This window comes from Arachis ipaensis, chromosome B2 (genome assembly GCF_059453495.1).
Source record: "Arachis ipaensis isolate K30076 ecotype BB chromosome B2, ASM5945349v1, whole genome shotgun sequence".
Lineage (NCBI taxonomy): Eukaryota > Viridiplantae > Streptophyta > Magnoliopsida > Fabales > Fabaceae > Arachis > Arachis ipaensis.
Window position 1 is genome coordinate 59,262,277 of NC_142437.1, and position 16,311 is coordinate 59,278,587.

The 16,311-nt window shown below is 38.5% G+C and overlaps 1 non-coding gene across 1 annotated transcript; it reads right to left on the reverse strand.

The window, feature by feature from the left end:
- Positions 1-15,948: 15,948 nt before the first annotated feature.
- Positions 15,949-16,056, reverse strand: LOC148574038 (small nucleolar RNA R71). The gene has a single exon (XR_015905939.1). It is a non-coding gene; the product is annotated as a small nucleolar RNA R71 (small nucleolar RNA).
- Positions 16,057-16,311: the final 255 nt, after the last annotated feature.

Consider the following 16,311-nt stretch of genomic DNA (forward strand, 5'->3'; position numbering starts at 1 on the left):
TAATCACGGCATCGAATAGAAATAAAGGTAATTAAAATAATTAATTTTTAAAGCTTAGGAAACATGTTTTTCACAATATGACATAATAAGGAAGGGAAGGTAAAACCATGTAATTAATGTGAATAAGTAGGTGAAGAGTTGAATAAATCACTCTAATTAAGCACAAAAGAACTCATGAAATATGGGTTTATCAACCTCCCCACACTTAAACACTAGCATGTCCTCATGCTAAATCCAAGGTAAATAATTAAGGTTAAAGTGATGGAATGTTATGAAATGCAACCTATGCTAAATGCATCTACCTAATGAGTCATGCAATTCTAATTCATCCACTAATATATAAAGCCTACATGTGGTCAAATTATTTCACATTCCCAAGGAGATATATATATATATATATAGCTAACTCTCAAATAATAAAGTACCTTTTTGCAAATGAGATGAGAGAAAAAAAACTTGCAAGACAATCAGAGATAAATGTTAATGAGCTTTTGAACCCTCACTGGATTTTGTGTTTTCTCTCTAATCACTCAGTGTTTATTGGGTTAATCACTCTATTCTTCTTTTTATTCTTTCTTTCTATAACCTTGTTTTTCGTCTAACCAATCAACAATTATAGAACATAGTCATACCAAAACTCATGAGGTCATTAATTAAGGTTGTAATGGGGTCAAGGCAAAGGGTAAGGATATATGTATAAGGCTCAGTGAGCTAATAAGTGAATCCTTAATTAGACTAAGATGTCACCTAACATACATACTTAGTAAAACAATGCTTCTTTACCTATTTTCCCTATTTTCTCACTTTTGATGTCACATGCTCATATTTGAATTCTTGTTTTTATCCCATGTGCATTGCTTTTTATTTTGCATCGGGGAGTTCTTTTTTTTTTGTATCCCCTTATTTACATGCTTGAAAACTAACTTTTTTTTTTTTGAATACACATGGTAATTAATTTGAATTTTCATGAGCCTGCTTCCCAAAATTTTGAGTTGCTTTATTCTTTTTAATTTTTTTCTACCTTTTGTCTTTATCAACTATGTTCCCAATAAGTTTCCCACATTTTACTCTATTTATAATTTTCTATCTTAAGCTAACCAAGGATTCACTTGGGATTTTCTTTTGTTTTTCTGCTTAAGGCTAGTAATTTGGCTAAAATAGAATAAGGGGGTTTTAAAAAGCTCAAAGGGGGTTAACAAAGGTGATGTAAAAGGTAGGCTAATTTGGGATAAGTGAGCTAAAATCAAATGATGGCCTCAATCATTATTTTGAGATGTACCTATATTCTATAATCGGACATATAGACTAAAACAAAGTAAAGAACACCAGAATAAGAAAGAAGGTTGGAACACACAGAAATAAAAATTATGGTTTGAATGTAACCATACAGTTAAGCTCAAAACTCACCGGCTATGTGTTCTCTAGCTGAAAAATCATTTATCACTTATGTATGTCATGCATTTTTAGTTAAAAATTCTCATTATTCTCTTAAAAAGTAATTTAGGGTAGCCTTTGAAGTTTTAATGTTTCTTCTTGATGAAATGTTGTCAGTTTAACTACATGTAATGCTATATATACAAGGTTTTATGGATCTAAATCTATTATATTCAAGTTCCTAGCTTACTCTTTTTTTTTATATTTGTCAATTTAAACTAAGCTATAACTAAGCTATCTTATGTAAAAAGGGTAAACTATATTAATTGATCCTCTAATAAGTTAGAATTGCAAACTAAACTTAATAACTGAAATGAACTAAATAACTAAAATATGAACAAAAAATGCAAAATGCAGAAAATAGAGTAAAATACACAAGTAGCAATGTATAAGTACTCAGAAAATAACAATGAAAGAAAAAGAGAAAAATACAGAAAAATATCCAAAATAAAAGAAAAAGTATGTAGTAGTTCACCAAAATAAACGCCAGAGATGGCGACCTCCCCACACTTAAAATGAAGCATTGTCCCCAATGCTCAATCAAGCCAGGTGTGAAGGAGTGTCATCACTGGTAGGGATGGTAGCTAGGGTCTCTGTGGCGGTGGTGGGCTGAGAGTCTGGCTGCTGTAGAGGGGGTGCTGACTGGATCGGGATCTCGAGATCCACAGCCTCAAGCTGATGTGGGGCCTTCTGCTGTGGTGTAGCGTGCTCTGTGCCTGCCTGCTGATGAGTCTCCGCCTTCGAATTTGGCTCCTCCTCGTGGTCATCCTCCTCCTCCTCTGATGGCTCCGATGGTGTGTCGGGCTCGGAGGGGATGTCAGCGCCCTGTCTGATCATCAGCTTCAGATGGGAATAGCGTCGCCTGCTGCAGCGCTCTAATCTCTCATACCGGCGCCTGTTACGGCGCTCCATCTGATCAAGCTGGTGGAATAGACAGTGCACGAGGCAATAAACCGGCTCAGAGGCGGGTGGAGGTGCAGTGGTGGCAGCAGGGGCAGCTGGGGCAACTGTGGATGAAGAGGGTCCAGCAGACGGAGGGGCTGTCTCATCAGTAGCAGCGACAGGTGGTGGTCTGTAGCCCAAAGCAAGGAAGTTCCTGCTGTGAGGGATGATCTTCCTGCAGTCCGCTGCTGGTGGTCACTCATCGGCATCCTCCCAAGGCACATCAGCCTGACGGCCTAGCCGTGTAACCAGATAAGGAAAGGGGAGGGTGCCTCAGACGTGGACCCTGGCCATATAATGCCGGATAAAACGAGGCAAGTACAGGTCCTTACCCTCCAGCACACACCAGAGGAGGGTGATCATGGCAACCGGGATCTCAGTCTCATGAGTACTTGGCATCACATAGTTGCTCAAGATCTGATGCCATAGCCGAGCCTCATCATTCAAGTACACTCTCTTGATCCCTCTAGGCATAGTGGTGTCCTGACCCATCTCCCAAGGAACAGCAGGGTCGAGAGCTATCCGTGCCTTCACAGCATCCCAATCAAACCGCATCTGGCCCATGTCCTCCTCAGCCTGTGCATAACCATCTGGCTGATCGGACTTGGCTAGGAGCTGGAGAATGGTCTCTATGGCCTCCTCAGTGACCAGAATTTGCTTTCCCCTCAGGTTCACTGCATCTAGGGTAGTAAGGTAGTAGTTGCAATAGAATTCCCGGACACAAGATCCATTGACCTCTGTCAGTGGTCTCTCCAGAAAGAACCAGCCTCTTTGCTTGATTTGCTCAGTGGTGTATTGCTAGAGGGCTTCTGGAATCTTCAAGGTACGTTCCAGGTATAGACTTCTGGAGTTTGCAAGAGTCGGGTACTTCAGCTCACAGTACCGGTTTGCAAATTTTATAGGATCAGTCGAAGGGAGCAGCTGGTTAGCTTTTTCTTGCTGTGTGAAGTTCTTCTCCCACCATGAGGAATCGTGCATTAGAGCAATGATAGACTGGGAAGAATCTCCTCTCTTGCGCTTGCCAGTAGCCTTGCCTTTGCCTTTCCTTTGTGAGGCAGACATCCTGAAAAACAGAAAACCAGGAAATGGATAAAATAGGAAAGCAAATAGGCAATTTAAACAAAGAAAACTCAAAGCGGTAAGGGAGAAATAAAATAAGGAAAATGAGTAATTGAAATGTGATTGAATGAAAGTTAAATGGAAAGAAAAAAATCAATATGCCATAGTGAGAAAGTTAGAGGAAGTGAAAGTGATCAGAAAAAAGATCAAGAGGGTTAGTATGGTAAAAAGAAATTAGTAAATTAAAATTAGTGAGTTAGGAAAGTAAGTGACATAGAAAAAAAATTCCATATAACAAGGATTCACAGGTAAGAATAGAAGTACTCATAATCGAATAAAGAAAACAGGGTGATGCTGATTCGAATAGAAAGAAAGAAATCAGAAATTGGAATCAGTGACTCACAAATGCAGGTTATAAACCAGGAAATCAAAGAGGATAAGAAAATGGCCCTAGCATTCATGAAATGGTTTGGGGGAAGCAGTGTAAAACAGAGTTGCCAAACCAAAACAAGAATGAAAACAATTTTCAAAAAAATTTGGGCAGCATTTCGGCTAAAATTGGATTGTCCCGGAAAATAAACAGTAATCATATCAGTTCATATGAATTAAAAAAAAATCAAGCTGCATGTACATAGATATAAAATAAACATAAAAACTCAATGTAAACAGCAGCAACATACAAGAAAGCAGCATATGAATCATGATTATAGCAGCAACAGATTTGCACATAGGATAAAATAGAAGTAAGAACAGTGCAAGTAAACAGACCTAGATCCACTAACCACAGCCTAAGCTACCTAACAACCTAAAAATTCACTACAACATGCAAGTCTAGCTATCGTAATCAAGAACATAAACGGAATAAAAAACAACAGAAAAGTGACGAACGGATAAAAATGGTTACGTGTTGCGGAACCTGGTAAGCGGAAGGGGTGGAACAGGGAAGAAGGTGGCTACGGCGGCGTTCGGCGCGGTGGTGGTGCACGGCGTCGCGGTGGTGACTGAGGGGGCAGTGGCGGAGGGAGGTATTAGGGTTAGTGAGAGAGGAAGAGGATAGGGGAAGGGGGGCGGTGGTTGTTGCTGGCTGAAGGGGGTGGGTGGCGGAGAGGGGGGGCGGTTGGATGGCCGGCGGTGGCTGGGCAGTGCTCACGGAGGTGGCTGTGGTGGAGAGGGGAGGAGAGAGGAAGAAGGAAAAAGAGAGAAGGGGAGGGGGTGGTACGGCGGCGGCGTCTGGGCGGCGACGGCGTCGGGGTGGTGGCGTGGTGACTGGCCGGCGGTGGCTGGGGGAAGAGAACAGAGAAGGAGAAGAGGGTTGGGGGTGAAGGGGTGGCTGCGCGACTAATAGGGTTCGCAGGGCTGGGGGTTATATTTTCGAATCCACGCGGCCGCGTGGGGCACGGGGTCGCGTGGTTGGGGTGAAAATGGGGGGGACGCGATCGCGTGGGTCACGCGATCGTGTCGCTGGAATTCGTGCTAAACGCACGACTCCAGCGCCATTTCAGCGCAACTCTTTGTCTCCTTTTGGGGTGGTATGCAATCCATGCGACGCGATCGCGTCGCTCACGTGGTCGCGTGGGATTAGTATTGGGTAAGTGACGCGATTGCATGGGGCATGCGATCGCATGGGCTAATTTGTGCGAAACGCACAAGAGCCGCACGATTCCAGCCCAACTTTCTGTTCATTGGATCCTTACGCCGATATATATATCACGTGGCCGCGTGAGTCACGCGGTCGCATGGGTGGTGTTTTTCGCGATATGATGCGATCGCATGGGGCATGCGGTCGCGTCGTGCAACCCTTTTTTTTTAACTAAAAAATGTAGGATGCAGTGATTAACATGAATGCTATGCATGATTCCAGGTTAATGTTAAAATAAAAAAAGGGTAAATTGAAAACAATAAACAAGAAATAGATTGAGAAAGAAGCGACCATACCATGGTGGGTTGTCTCCCACCTAGCACTTTTAGTTAAAGTCCTTAAGTTGGACATTGGAAGAGTATTCTGTTATGGTGGCTTATGTTTAAATTCGTCCAAAAATTTCCACCAGTGCTTGGAATGCCAATAGCCTCCGGGGTCCCAAACTAGGCATGTAAAGCTTCTGAGCAGCTTCAAACAGATATTCAGCCTCCCGGGATGACGAATGTCAGAATATAATCCATGATCCCAAGCTGTGTTTTTAGATCCGCCTCCATTTTGATTTGTAAGTTTCCATTCGGGTGGGTTAAAAAGTAGAATCTCACCGTGGTGACCAAACGTTCTCCGCGATCCATGCAATTGAGCATTATACCAATCCGTGTACTTCGAGGTGAAGCGTGGAACCTTATTGAACCTGGTGCACCAGCTCTGAGTACGAGCCAAATCCCTTTTACTCTTAAAGCCGCAGAGAGCTCTAAGTTGGCCATCTGTTTCAAGCAAACCATATTCAAGTGAATAAGTAAAATTATAAGTTAAGGATTGTACCCACTTGAAGCTTGTATTAGGTGGTAATGGCCTTGGGATAGGTGTTTTTGGTGGTTCTGCAAGTTCCGTTTCCTTGTGCTCTTCTGTGAATTCTTCCACTTCCTTGCAAAGATCTTCAATTGTATCTGTATCCTGGTCAAAGTCTTCTATATCTTCCTCATCACTTGAGTCAAAGATTGGAGGTTGAAAGAAATCTACCTCCGCATCATCTTCATATTCACTTGGGGAAAATTCGTCGATCTCAGAGAATTCACTTGCGGACGCAAGTTCATCACTAGGAGAACTAGACTTGTGACTATCATCATCAAGAAAATTTGCTTCTTGGATTATTCCGTCTGATTCTTCGTAAACGACTTGCCTTGGAGATTGTACGGTATCCTCCTTAGCATCAACTGTAGCATCTTGGACGGAGTTTTCCTCAATTCTGGATTCCCAAGGAAGTTCAGCATCTCCTAGATCTTCAACCAACTCTTCTTCTTGAACAATGACAGCTTCTTCCACTTGTTCTAGTACGAATTCATTCTCTGTCTTGTCCACTGGAGTCTCTAGTATTTCTTTCATGCTACGCTCTTCATTGGGCTGTCCACATGGAGCTGTGGTTGATCCTTGTATATTTGAGCGCCTAGTGGCCCATTGAATTAGTGCTTGCTCCAGTTGTTGAATGGTTGTTTGAAATCTAATTACTGTTTCTTTTAGGCGATCCTCTGCTTCGCGGTTTGCCGGACTTGGACATCATACAAAGGAAAGTGGTGATGATTGGGAACGATTGGATTGGTATTGGGGTAAGGAAGGATCATATGAGGGAGAATGGTGAAGAGAAGCTTGTGAGTGTGGTGGTTCGAGGTTATGTTGAAAGGATGGTTCATATGCACGGGGTGGGACTTGTTGGTAGTTACAAGGTTGTCCACCATATCTTTCAGCTGGGTATGCATTGTAGAATGGTCTTTGTCCAGGATATCTCGGAGGGTGCTGCTGCCTAAAGGGTTGATTAGATCCTCTTGGCTCCATCCATCCTTGATTGGTCTGACCATGATGCACATTCCTGCTGTAACTTCTATTTCCTTTAACAATATTAGAACCAAACTCAAAGCGAGAGGGGTGAGAGTTCATAATAGCAAATAAAGATAAAAAGGAAAAACAAAAATAAATAAACAAGAAAAAGAAAAATATTTACAATAACCAATAATAAGGCACACGTTAGCAGTTCCCCGGCAACGGCGCCATTTTGTCGTTAGGATTTTTGCTAGTAAAGAATGTCATAAAAATAGTCGCGTTGTAGATATAGTCTCTAAACCAACAAAAATCCCTTCGTACAAACGTTTTGGGTGTCACAAGTAACAAACCCCTTTAGAAATTGTTAACCGAGTATTCAAACCTCGGGTCGTCTTCTTAAGGAACTGCGATGAAGTGTGTTCTTATTATTTGCTATAAAGGTTGTAATCGGGGTTTAGAAGATGAGAAGCAAGTAATTTAAATGACAAGTAAAGTAAATGGCAATTAAAATAAATAAATACTGTAAAGCAAACTTTTGGCAAGGTAAGAGAAGTCGGAGGTCCAACGTAGTTATCTCTCTCAACTATAATGAAAGTTGAATCTAAACTCCACTTGGTCAACCTTTACTAGGGCAAAGGAAAGTCAGGGGACTAATTAAATTGACCTTTGAATCCTATTTATTTCCTAAGAAAAGGTTGGGATTGCTTAAGTTCAGCTCAATTAGCAAGATAATGATTATCAATTATGTTGAGTTTAATAACTGTTGAGTTACTAAATTCTTAACCAGAACCAAAAGGGAAAAAAGTAAAATTGCTGGAATAATAAAAATATCCTTAGATAGGAAGCAATGGTGACTTAAATCAAAGAGAACAATCATAAACTGAAAATACCTCAATTATCATTAATTCAAATAACTGTCTGTAACATGGAATAATTCGTAAATCAAATTATAATAATCAATTCAAATGTTGGAATAAATAAATAAAATTAAAACTAAAATAAAAGAACATTAAACCTGGGATCCAGAGTTACTCTTAAAACATGAAGAAATCTTAAATCCTAAAAGAGAGAGAGAGAAGATCTCCCTCTCAACTAAATCTAAATCATTGAAAACTAAAATTATGCGAGCTCTCTTTGAATGGATGCATTCCCAAACTTTATAACCTCTGGTCTATGCTGTCTGTACTTGGATCTGGGCCAAAAAGGGCTTCAGAATTCGCTGGGGGCATATTCTGTAATTTCTGGTGTGTGACCTCTGTCACGCGTCCGCGTGGGTCACGCCGTCGCGTCATTTGGAGCTTTTCCTTTCCACGTGGTCGCGTCAGTCATGCGACCGCGTCATGTGCGTTCTGCTTAAGGCGCGCGGTCGCGTCAGTCATGCGGCCGCGTCACTGCTGATTCGTGCTTGACACGCGATCGCGTCATCCATGCGATCGCTTGAATACCAGTTTCCTTCAAAGCTCCGTTTTGCTTTCTCCTTCCATTTTGTATGTTTCCTTTTCCATCCTTTAAGTTATTCTGCCATAGAAAATCTGAAACTACTCAACACACTAATCACGGCATCGAATGGAAATAAAGGTAATTAAAATAATTAATTTTTAAAGCTTAGGAAACATGTTTTTCACAATATGATATAATAAGGAAGGGAAGGTAAAACCATGCAATTAATGTGAATAAGTAGGTGAAGAGTTGAATAAATCACTCTAATTAAGCACAAAAGAACTCATGAAATATGGGTTTATCAATGATGATTAGACAAGAAATGTAAATGACTTGAAATTAAAAGAAAGCAATAAAGAGCAAGGAAAGTAGATGTCAGAAATGTAAAGTGCAAGAAAAATAAAGTGCTAGAAAGTAAATTGCAAGGAATAGAAAGTGCAAGAAATAAAAGTACAAGGAAATAAATGACAAGAAAGTAAATGACAAAAATTAAAGATAGAAAACATAAGGGATTGGAGATGTTGATTCCTTTTGAATCAATGGGTCTCACTCCTTCTCAATCATATGAAGTAGATCTATGGCGGATTGTAAATAATTGAGTTTTGATTCCTTGGCAACCCAATTTCTCTTAACACAATCCATTGCTAATTCCTTGATCTAATTGTTCATGAGAAGAGGTTAAAGTCAAATTTCTAATCCATGAGCCACACAACCCTTAGGATCTCAATTCAAAGAGGTTATATGTCATGTACCAACTAAGAATGTGTTTATCAAAATAGTTATGAGGATGAAGCTTGAAACTGAATCCTATGATCCCTTTTCCAAGGCTCACATAGAGATTCAAGTAGATCCAAACCCCCTTTCAGTAGTGAATGAATCTATGAAGCACAAAAGCTTTCCCTTAGCTACAACAAGCGGATTGATTTCTAATCTCACACTAGATAAATCCAAAGACCCCAATATTAGAGTGGTTACATGTCACATACCAATCTCTAAATTAAGATCAACTTCATTATGCCAAGAGGGCTCAAACTGAACCCTATGATCCCTCTTCCGAGGCTTACAATAGGATTCTAATGGATCCAAGGATATTTGAAGAACAAAACTATCTTGCAAGGGTTCTATTAGATATCCAAGTATGAAGATAGAATGAAGAAGAAATAAACATCAATTCAATCAAAATTGAAACAGAGCTCCTTTCCCAAATGAGTGGGGGTTAGTTGATCATTGCTCTAAAAAAACTCAAAAGAAAATTAAAGTGCATGAAAATAAAATTGAGGATTAAAGATTCATAACTAAAATGGACGTTAAAGATTCATAAATGAAAATCAAAGATTGATAACAAAACTATTACCAAGTAAGAAACGAATTGGAAAAGAAGAAGAGTGTATGAAGGAAGGGGTCTGAAGACCCACTCCCAATGGAGTGTGCCAATTCACAGAATTTCGAATTGGTCTTCACTCTCTCAATGCCCCCTTTCTCTGTGAAAACCAATGTCTATATAGGCTTTTCTAGAATACAAATTGAAATGAAAAGTACATTACAATTAAATGAAAATTCCTATTCTAGATGCTTCTTGTGCCTTTGATTGAGTGATATTAATGGGCTCTCCTTGCTTGAAAATTGAATGCACGCTCCAGGGGTGGATTGACGTTATCGGGGGCGTTATTGGCGTTGCTAACGCTAAGAAAATGCTCCCAGGTCCTTTCTGGCATTAATACTAGCGTTAACATGCTAACGTTGTCACTAACGCTTTCCCAGTCATGTGTACGCGTTGCCCACGTGTACGTGTCATCACTGTTTTTGGCCATGTTACACGTACACGTCGCCCATGCGTATGCGTAACCTTCATCGTTGGCGTTAGTGACATAGCGTTAGCGCGTTAACGCTCTTCTCACACGTACGCATCGCCCCTCGCGTACACGTCGCCGCCGATTTTTCCATGCATTTGTCGAAGACGTTAGTGTGGCAACGTTGGCGTTTGCAACGTTGGAAATCATGTTAGTGCTGGCGTTAGTGTGCTAACTTTGCCACTAATGCCACAATTCATCCTTGATCAACGTTATCCCTGGCGTTAGTGTGCTAACGTTGCCACTAATGCCACCACCTCCTTGCTTTTCTCTGCTTCTGCTTTGCCTAACATCAAACAAACAAGTGCATCAAAGTAATATACAAGATGATCATAGTATACTAAGTGTGCTAATAATGCTCATAATCACAACTTCAGTTAGTATTATCTATTTCATCACATTTTCCTTGTATATTCCTACAATTTCACTTATGCTTAAGATTTTATTTCATGCAGTGATTTTTCATGCTATTACTTATTTATTAACAAAATTTATATGGAAACTTAACTAAAATCTACAAAAATAATAAATAAAAATGGGCAATGATGCACATGTATCACAACTCCAAAAAGCTGCTAAGCCCAAAATTTTTAGTTTGCACACCAAACTTTAATCAAGCATAACTTCCTCATTTTAAAACATTTTTCCTCTGTTTTTTGAATGACATAAATATCTCAGACCAAATATTATTTCTAGATAAGATTGACATAAATTAAAGGTTCGGAGATCAAGTTATGCTTCGCCAAATTCGGCCTAAAACATGGTTTTTGTAAAACTTTACAAAGCTTCCACTTTCAAAACAAACCAATTCCAACCCTTTTTTAAAATCAACGAAACCCTAGCCAATCAGCATCAAGCCACTCTTATCTCATATTTCAAATTCAACAATACACAATACACATTCATCATCTTACTAATTTTTCATTTTCATCAAATTCCAACCTAATACTTCCAATTTCTCAATATTCAGTATACAACATCAATTATCCATATCAAGCACAATTTCAACTTAAAGTCAACCTTTATAATTACTGTTCCGAGGGTTACCTGAAACTGTAGGTCGATCTCAGACGAGATCTTCTGCACTGGTCGGAGATGACGTGTCCAGCTGGTGGGTGGCGGCCGGAGCTGTCGTGTCCGACTTGTTGGACTGGCTGCACTGCTGATCCTTGGTCACCGGAGGGTGGGGGATACCTGCAAGAGACTCCGATGCTTAAGTTAGCATGGGTATTAAACAGGTTTTTTAGTAGAATCAGAGTATGAGTTATACCTGGGTGCTCCAGTGTATTTATAATGGTGTAGAGTGACCTTTTTAGATAAGATAAGTTAGTTATCTTATCTTATCTTATCTTTGAGTTGAGGTCAGCTTATCTTTTAAGGGAACCACCCTTTTCTCTATAGGCTTGGACTGCCTTTGGATTTGGGTCGTGTTCCTCTATTTGGGCCCCTTACTGGGCTTTCCTGTCGATTCGACCGACCTCTTTGAGAAGAGGTCGGATAGCCTGACCTGAAGAGGTCGGTCGCTTTATTACTGAACATCCCGGATCTAATAGCTCGACCCAGGGTATGAACAGTGCCCCTGCTTGAGCTCGGTCTTTCTGCTTTGAGGTCGAATCTTTGACTTCGATCTTTCTCTAGTGAAGCCGAACTCGAGCATTCTGTCGATTCCTTTCTTTGTAGAACCTTTTTTTGAATGTGGAACATTTTCCTCTAAAAGCGCGTGCTTTTTATATCAGCGCTTTATTCTTGGGAACGTGCGAGGGTTTAATACCTTCATTAATTGGTATTAAGTGCCCCGTTTCCCTTGGCTTTTATTTTGAATTTTGCAATCAGAAACGGTTTCTCTCCTTCATTTTTCTTTGTAACTTCTCCCTCCGTTCTCTCGCTACAAGTTTTTCACCTACATTTTGCCTTTTCTTGTGTTGCGTCTTCACTCAGCAATTTTGCCGGCGATTCCGTCTTTCCATCTTCAACTCTTCTGAAGCTTTCCGCTTTTTTTCCGGGTTGGTTCCATTTACAGTTTCTTCACTTTTTCGTTGCTTTGTCTTTGGTTTTTTGGTAACTGATGAACGGATAATTTATACACTTTTTGGCATTGTTTTTACATAGTTTTTAGTATAATTTAGTTAGTTTTTAGTATATTTTTATTAGTTTTTAAATAAAAATCACATTTTTGGACTTTACTATGAGTTTGTTTATTTTTCTATGATTTCAGGTATTTTCTGGCTGAAATTGAGGGACTTGAGCAAAAATTAGATTCAGAGGTTGAGGAAGGACTGCAGATGATGTTGGATTCTAACCTACCTGCACTCAAAATGGATTTTCTGGAGTTACAGAACTCCAAATAGCGCGCTCTCAATTGCGTTGGAAAGTAGACATCCAGGGTTTTCTAGCAATATATAATACTCCATACTTTGCCCGAGTTTAGACGATGTAAACTGGCGTTCAACGCAAGTTCCATGTTGCATTCTGGAGTTAAACACCAGAAACAGGTTGCAAAGTGGGGTTAAATGCCAAAAACAGGTTACAAACTAGCGTTCAACTCCAAGAGAAGCCTCTACATGTGTAAAGCTCAATGCTCAGCCCAAGCACACACCAAGTGGGCCCCAGAAGTGGATTTCTGCATCATTTACTAATTTCTGTAAACCTAGTAACTAGTTTAGTATAAATAGAACTTCTTACTATTGTATTTAGGAATCATTGGATTATATTTTGATCCTTTGATCATTTTCAGGGGGCTGGCCGTTCGGCCATACCTGGATCTTGTTCTTATGTATTTTCAACGGTAGAGTTTCTACACACCATAGATTAAGGTGTGGAGCGCTGCTGTTCCTCATGAATTAATGCAAAGTACTATTGTTTTTCTATTCAATTCAAGATTATTCCTATTCTAAGATGTTCATTCGCACCCAAGAACATGATGAATGTGATGATTATGTGACGCTCATCATCATTCTCACTTACGAATGTGTGCCTGACAAACACTTCCGTTCTACATGCAAACAAGCTAGAATGAGTATCTCTTAGATATCTAATACAGAGGACTGAGTCCGAGATATTAGAGTCTTCATGGTATAAGTTAGAACCCATGGATGGCCATTCTTGAGATCCGAAAAGTCTAAACCTTGTCTGTGGTATTCCAAGTAGGATCTGGGAAGGGATGGCTGTGACGAGCTTCAAACTCGCAAGTGCTGGGCATAGTGACAGACGCAAAAGGATAGTAAATCCTATTCTAGTATGATCGAGAACCGACAGATGATTAGCCATACAGTGACAGCGCATTGGACCATTTTCACAGAGAGGACGGGATGTAGCCATTGACAACGGTGATGCCCAATATAAAGCTTGCCATGGAAGGGAGTAGGAATGATTGGATGAAGACAACAGAAAAGCAGAGGTTCAGGAGGAACAAAAGCATCTCTATACGCTTATCTGAAATTCTCACCAATGAATTACATAAGTATCTCTATCTTTATTTTACATTTTATCTATCTTTTAATTATCAAATCTCTAAAACCATTTGAATCTGCCTGACTGAGATTTACATGGTGACCATAGCTTGCGTCAGGCTGACAATCTCCGTGGGATCGACCCTTACTCACATAAGGTTTATCACTTGGACGATCCAGTGCACTTGCTGGTTAGTTGTGCGAAGTTGTGACAAAGTGTGATTCACGTTTGAGAGCACCAAGTCTTTGGCGCCATTGTTGATGATCACAATTTCGTGCACCAAGTTTTTGGCGCCGTTGCCGGGGATTGTTTGAGTTTGGACAACTGACGGTTCATCTTGTTGCTCATATTAGGTAATTTTATTTTAATTTTAAGCTTTTTATTTCTTATTTTCAAAAAATACAAAAAAAAAGTTCTTTTCTTCTTTTTCGTTCTTCCCAAAATAATTTTTGAAAAAAATACAAAAAAAAATTTAATAAAATCATAAAAACAAAAAATTTGATGTTTCTTGTTTGAGTCTTGTGTCAAATTTTAATTTTGGTGTCAATTGCATGTTTTTAAAATTTGTGCATTTTTCGAAAACTCATGCATTTGTTCTTCATGATCTTCAAGTTGTTCTTGATGAATTTCTTTGTTTGATCTTTAAATTTTTCTTGTTTAGTGTCTTTTCTTGTTTCTCATATGCATTTTTTAATTATTAATGTCTCAACATTGAAAATTTCTAAGTTTGGTGTCTTACATGTTTTTCTTTTCTTAATAATTTTCAAAAATAAGTTCTTGGTGTTCATCTTGACATTCAAAGTGTTCTTGGTGTTCATCTTGACATTCATAGTGTTCTTGCATGCATCATTTGTTTTAATCCAAAATTTTCATGCATTGAGTCTTTTTGATGTTTTTCTCTTCCATCATTAAAAATTCAAAAATCAAAAAAATATCTTTCATTTTTTCTTTTCATAAAATTCAAAAATTTGAGTTGATTTTTTCAACAATTTTTAAATTTAGTTGTTTCTTATGTGTCAAATCAAATTTTCAATTTAAAAATTCTATCTTTTTCAAATCTTTTTCAAAAATCAAATCTTTTTCATTTTTCTTTCATATTTTCCAAAATTTTAAATTTTGATTTTCAAAATCTTTTTCTTATTTCCATTTCATATTTTCGAAATTAGTACTAACAATTAATGTGATTGATTCAAAAAATTTTTAAGTTTGTTACTTGCCTAGTAAGAAAGGTTCAATCTTTAAATTTTAAATCATATCTTTTTGTTTGTTGTTAGTCAAGTAATCAACTTTAATTTTCAAAATCAAATCTTTTTAATTTTTTTTTTCAAATCTTTTTCAAAATAAGTTTTAATCACATCTTTTTCAAATTCAATTTCAAAATCTTGTCTAACTTCTCACCTTCTCAAAAATTGATTTTCAAATCTTTTTCAATTAATCTTATCTTTTTGTTTGATTCTTATCTTTTTCAAAACTACCTAACTACTTTTCTCTCTCTAATTTTCGAAAATCACCTTCCTTTTTTTCAAAAATCCTTTTTAATTAACTAATTGTTTTAACTTTTAATTTAATTTCATTTTTTTTAAATTTTTTAATTTTAATTGTAATTCTAAATAAAAAACAAAAATATTTTTCTTTTCTTTTCAATTATTTTCGAAAATTCCTCTCTCCTGTGTTTGGATTCTTATCTTTTTCTTTTTGCTACTCTTCTCTTTTTATACTTATATAAGGAATCTCTATATTGTGACATAGAGGATTCCATATTTTCCTTTGTGTTCTCTTCTTTTTCACATGAGCAGGAGCAAGGATAAGAACATTCTTATTGAAGCTGATCCGGAACCTGAAAGGATTCTGAAGAGGAAGCTAAGGGAAGCTAAAGCACAACTCTCTGGAGAAAATCTGACAGAAATTTTTGAAAAAGAAGGAGACATGGCCGAAAATAATAACAATGCAAGGAAGATGCTTGGTGACTTTACTGCACCAAATTCCAATTTACATGGAAGAAGCATCTCAATCCCTACCATTGGAGCAAACAATTTTGAGCTTAAACCTCAATTAGTTTCTCTGATGCAACAGAACTGCAAGTTTCATGGACTTCCATCAGAAGATCCTTTTCAGTTCTTAATTGAATTCTTACAGATCTGTGATACTGTTAAGACCAATGGGGTTGATCCCGAGGTCTACAGGCTTATGCTTTTCCCATTTGTTGTAAGAGACAGAGCTAGAATATGTTTAGACTCTCAACCTAAAGATAGCCTGAACTCTTGGGATAAGTTGGTCACGGCTTTCTTAGCCAAGTTCTTTCCTCCTCAAAAGTTTAGTAAGCTTAGAGTGGATGTTCAAACCTTCAGACAGAAGGACGGTGAATCCCTTTATGAAGCTTGGGAGAGATACAAGCAACTGACCAAAAAGTGTCCTTCTGACATGCTTTCAGAATGCACCATCCTGGATATATTCTATGATGGTCTGTTTGAGTTATCAAAGATGTCATTGGACCATTCTGCAGGTGGATCCATTCACCTAAAGAAAATGCCTGCAGAAGCTCAGAAACTGATTGACATGGTTGCAAATAACCAGTTCATGTACACTTCTGAAAGGAATCCTGTGAGTAATGGGATGCCTCAGAAGAAGGGAGTTCTTGAAATTGATACTCTGAATGCCATATTGGCTCAGAACAAAATATTG